The following is a 5,842-nucleotide window of genomic DNA, read 5'->3' as shown; positions in this document are numbered from 1 at the left end:
TATGAACATTGATGCAAAAATCCTCAACAAAATATTAGCAAACCAAAGTCAGCAATATATTAAAAATATCATACACCATGATCAAGTTGGATTTATTACTGGGATGCTAGTTTGATTCAATATCCACAAATCAGTTAATGTGATACACCACATTAACAAATCAAAAGATAAAAACCATATGATTATATCAATAGATACAAAAAAAAAGCATTCAACAAAATCCAGCAATCATTTATGATAAAAATTCTCAGCAAAGTGGGAATAGAGGGAACATACCTCAACATAATAAAGGCCATACTCAATAGGGAAAGGCTAAAAGCATTTTCCTTAAAAAAAGGAACAAGGCAAGGATGCCCACTTTCACCACTCCTCTTCAACATTGTATTGGAAGTCTTAGCCACAGCAATCAGACAATATAAATAAAAGGTATCTGAATTGGAAAGGAAGAAGTAAAACTCTCGCTATTTGCCGATGACATGATACTACATATAGAGAACCCTAAAGATTCCACCAAAAACTGTTAGAACTGATCAATGAATTCAGTAAAGTAGCAGGTTACAAAATAAATATTCAGAAGTCAGTGGCATTTTTATACACCAATGATGAACTTTTAGAAAGAAATTAAGAAAACTATCTCATTTACAATTGTATCGAAAACTATAAAATACCTGGGAATCAAATTAACCAAGGAGGTAAAAGATCTGCTCTAAGAAAATTATATGTCATTGAAACAAGAAATTGAAGAAGATACAAATAAATGGAACATATACCATGCTCATGGATAGGAAGATTCAACATCATTAAAATGGCCATACTACCCAAAGCAATCTATAGATTCAGTGCATCCCTATCAAAATACCAATGGCATTTTTCAGAGAGCTAGAACAAATAATCCTAAAATTTATATGCAACCATAAAAGACCCCGAATAGCCACGGCAATCTTGAGAAAGAAGAACACATTGGAGGTATCACACTACCTGATATCAAACTATACTACAAGGCTACAGTAATCAAAACAGAATGATACTGGCATAAAAACAGATGCATTGATCAATGGAACAGAACAGAGAGCACAGAAATAAATCCACGCCTACATGCTCAATATATACAAAGAAGGCAAGACTATACAATGAGATAAAGACAGTCTCTTCAATAAATTGTATTGGGAAAATTGGAAAGATACATGCAAAGAAAAAAGAAACTGAACCATTTCCTTACACCGTATACAAGAATAGATTCAAAATGGATTAAAGACTTAAATGTAAGACCTGAAACCATAAAACTTAGAAGAAAACGTAGGCAGTAAACCCTCTGATATTACTAACAGTAATTTCTTTTCAGATATATCTCCCCGGGCAAGGGAAACAAAAGAAAAAATAAACAAATGGGACTACATCAAACTAAAAAGTTTTTGTACAGCAAAAGGAACTATCAACAAAACAAAAAGACAACCAACTAATTGGGAGAAGATATCCGCTAATGATACATGTGATAAGAGGTTAATATCCAAAATATATAAAGAACTCATTGAACTCAACAACAAAAAACTAACAATCTAATTTAAAAATGAGCAGAAGACCTGAACAGATACTTCTCCAAAGAGGAAATACAGATGACTAATAGACATATGAAAAGATTCTCAAGCTCTTTTTAATCATCACAGAAATGCAATTAAAACCACAGTGAGACACCTGTCAGAATGGCTATCATCAATAAATCAAACAGCAACAAGTATTGGCGAGGATGCGGAGAAAAGGGAACTCTCATACATTGTTGGTGGGATTGCAAATTGGTACAGCCACTATGGAAAACAGTCTGGAGTTTCTCAAAAAATTAAAAACTGATACACCTTTTGACTTAGCAATTGTACTTCTGGTGGTTATCCAAAGAAAACCTAAACAGTAATTTGTAAAGATCTATGAACTCCAATATTCATGGCAGCACAATTTACAATAGCCAAGATATGGAACCAATCTAAATGCCCATCAACAGATGATTGGAAAAAGAAGTTATGGTTCATATATACAATGGAGTATTACTCAGCCATTAAAAAAAAAAATGAAATTCTACCATTTGCAATGACATGGATGGACCTAGAGGTTATTATGCTGAGTGAAATAAGTCAGACCAAGAAAGATAAATACCATATGATTTTACTTATATGTGGAAAAGAACAAACTAATCAAAAACTGACTCATAAATATAGAGGACAATTTGGTATTGGGCAGAAGGGATGGGGGTGTTGCAGGGCTGGGAGAATGGGATGAAGGGTTAAAAAAGTACCAATTAGTAGTTGATAGATGGTCATGGGGATGGGGAGCACAGCATAGCAAATGCAGTTAGCATTAATGTAGTGGCTAGGTGGAGAGTGAAAGGGCTGATAGAGTAATCAGGTGGATCATTTCATAAACTATATAAATGTCTAACCAATGTACTATACACTTAAAACTAATAATAAAATTAAATTTGAAAACAAACAAACAAAATATCATTCACATAAGCACCCAGTAAAATGAAATAGGTATAAATCTAACAAAAATGTACAAACATATGAAGAAAATTACAAAACTCTGATAAATTAAATATAAGAACTACATAAATGAAGAAATATTCCATATTTATAAATGGTAAGACTAAATATTGTCACAAGCTCAGTTCTTCTAAATTTGACCTACAGATTCAACTCATTCTCAATCAAAATTCCAGTAAGTTATTTTAAAGATATTGACAAACTGACTCTTACGTTTATACTGAGAGGCACAAGATTTAGAATATCCAGCACAATATTGAAATAAAATAAAGTTGGAGGACTAACATTACCTGACTTCAAGACTGGTTATAAAGCTACAGTAATCAAGACAGTGCATTAGTGGCAAAATTTTTTTAAATAGGCAAATAGAGTAACAGAATCAAATAGAGAGCCTAGAAAGAGACCCCCATACAAAGGAACAAGGCAATATAATGGAGCAAAAATATTCTCTTCAACAAATGACACTGGAACACCTGGACATCCACGTACGAAAAAAGTGAATCTAGACACAGATCTTACACCCTTCATAAAAATTAACTCAAAATGAATCATAGACCTAAATGTAAAATGAAAAACTGTAAAACTCCTAGAAGATACTAATAAGAGAAAACCTAGATGACCTTGGGTGTGGTGATGTTTCCTTAGATACAATGCCAGAGACATAATTCATGAAAGAAATAATTGATTATCTGGACTTCATTAAAATTAAAAATTTCAGCTCTGTAAAAGTCAGTATCGATAGAATGAGAAAACAAGCCAAAGACTGGAGAAAGTATTTGCAAAAGACATGTGATAAAAGACTGTTATTCAAAATATGTAAAAAGCTCTTAAAACCCATTATGAAAACAAATATTTGATTAAAATATGGACCAAAGACGTTAATTGACCCCTTACCGAAAAAGATATACGGATGGAAAATAAGCATGTGAAAAGATGCTCCACATCATATGTGGACAGGGAAATGCAAATTAAAACAATGAGATGCCACTACATACCTATTAGAATGGCTAAAATCTGGAACACTGACAACACCAAATGCTGGCAGGAATGTTGAACAATAGAAACATAGAAAAATATACAATGTAGTCAACATTTCTAACATAATTACCCAATATGTCATTATTCAAAGTGATTATCTTGAGGTACTGATGTGTATACTTACATATTTTTGCAGCATATTCATGTAAATCATATCGCATAAGACATACTCCTTTGTAGCCGATTTTTGTGACTTAAAAATTTAGTGGATGTGTTAACAAATCTAAATTTCTATCATTTATAATTGCCACTTTATCTTTGGTATGAATCTTATCAATTTTCCCTTTCTGCATATTTTTCATATTTCATTATCTTTTTTAAATGTACTTCTAATTTTTTACTCTAGATTAAATAATGAATGGGTCCAAATATATTTCATAGATAGACATCTTCAACCTTTCTACTTTTTTGTAGTGCTAATCACAAATATTGTCTTTCAAAGTTGTTTGCAGCAATTTTACTCACCTTTAAAGAGCATTTTAGCAGAACTAAGCTTCAAATATTTGAAGACAAGCTATTGTGACCTTTATTTTTATGACTCCAGAGCACTGTAGTTTTTACATGCTCTTTATGTATCATAATTAATATTTTATTTCAGTGAAGACACCATTATTTTTATATTTTTATTTAATATATTGAACAATAAGCAAAGCAGGGAAGTTGTTTTGCAGGCCACTATTTTTTTAACCTAAAAAGTTATATTTTTATTTAATATATTTTATTTCAGTGAAGACATCATTTTTCAGTTTCATGTTTGAATTGCCAATTATTAATCCTAGAACAGAGCTCAAAAGCACAAAATCTCTCTCAAAATCTCTCAAAATCTCTCTTTTTAGCACCTTGCTAGGTGCTTCTCCCTGAGCCTTTGTGGTTTGGAGTTTCACTAGATTTCAAGTGAACCTTCTCCAAGTGACTGGTTGCAATCACAAGTATTGGAAACTATCAAAAGAGTAAGCCTTTTTCATTTTATGCTACCTCCCCTATTAAATCCAACACTTTTCCTTCATTGGATTATTACTATTTTGTGTGATTCATGCCTGAGATTTTGAGACATGAAATAAAATAATATTTAGAGAGAAAGTTCACTTAGCGAATGTATGGACAAAAGTGATTAAGAGTTTGAACATTACAAATATGAATCACTATTCATGGCATGGAAGATTTTTTTTTTAATATAATGAATAAGACTGAAGAAACCAGAATTATTGCACAAAAAGTGTGGTAAAGAAGCACTCTGTTAGGAGAATGTTTCACTTTGCTCTTAATTCCTTACCTTACCTGCCATATTCCCATGATTTTTATCCTTGACTCTCTGGTCTAACTTCTGATTATCTCAATTCTTCTATTCATTTATCTTCCTTTCACCTGCCCTCTCTATGTGTTTTCTAACTTCATATTTTAGCACTTGCAACATATTTCCTACAAAATCACTGATGAGCAAACAATATATCAATGTTTAATACCCATGTTTCTTAATTCTTCCTTATTTTCTACCTTCAGATTACTTCAGCTTCTTCTCTCCTGATTCAGTCAATGGATGGAGCAAATGACTCTGTGGTATCTGAATTTGTGTTGATTAGACTTTCAAATTCATGGGAGATACATCTTTTTCTCTTTTGGTTCTTCTCTGTGTTCTACATGGGAATTATCCTGGGAAACCTCTTCATTGTGTTAACAGTAGTTATTGACTCTCATTTACACTCCCTCGTGCTTCTTATTAGCCAACCTCTCTCTTCTTGATCTAGGTCTTTCTTCCTCCACAGTGCCCAAAATGATCTCTGATCTTTTCACTGACTGTAACATTGTTTCTTTTCCAAAATGCATGATACAGATATTTTTTATTCATGTCATAGGTGGAGCTGAAATGGTGCTGCTCATAGCAATGGTATATGACAGATACACCGCAATCTGTAAGCCTACTACCTGACCTTAATGAGCCCCAAAATGTGTGTATCCTTTGTAGTGACTTCCTGGATAGTGGAGATAATCCATACTGTATCTCAGTTTATTTTTGTCATAAACTTGCCTTTTTGTGGCCCTAATAAAGTAGATAGTTTTTATTGTTATTTCCCTCGGGTTATGAAACTTGCTTGTGTAGACACCTACAAGCTAGAGTTTGTAATCATTGCTAACAGTGGGTTTATATCAATGGCTACTTCTTTTCCTTAATTATATCTTACATCTTCATTTTGGTCACTGTCTGGAAATGTATGTTAAGCCTTAAACTTAGACTTGACTTTATTTTGAACTTTCTGTTTAGAATGCTGTTTTAG

General features: G+C 32.5%; 1 pseudogene; it reads left to right on the top strand.

The window, feature by feature from the left end:
* Positions 1-5,102: 5,102 nt before the first annotated feature.
* On the top strand, positions 5,103-5,842 carry LOC105307939 (annotated as a pseudogene).

This window comes from Pteropus vampyrus, unplaced genomic scaffold (genome assembly GCF_000151845.1).
Source record: "Pteropus vampyrus isolate Shadow unplaced genomic scaffold, Pvam_2.0 Scaffold533, whole genome shotgun sequence".
NCBI classification, from domain to species: Eukaryota; Metazoa; Chordata; class Mammalia; order Chiroptera; family Pteropodidae; genus Pteropus; species Pteropus vampyrus.
This window is presented reverse-complemented; position numbering and strand designations above follow the sequence as displayed.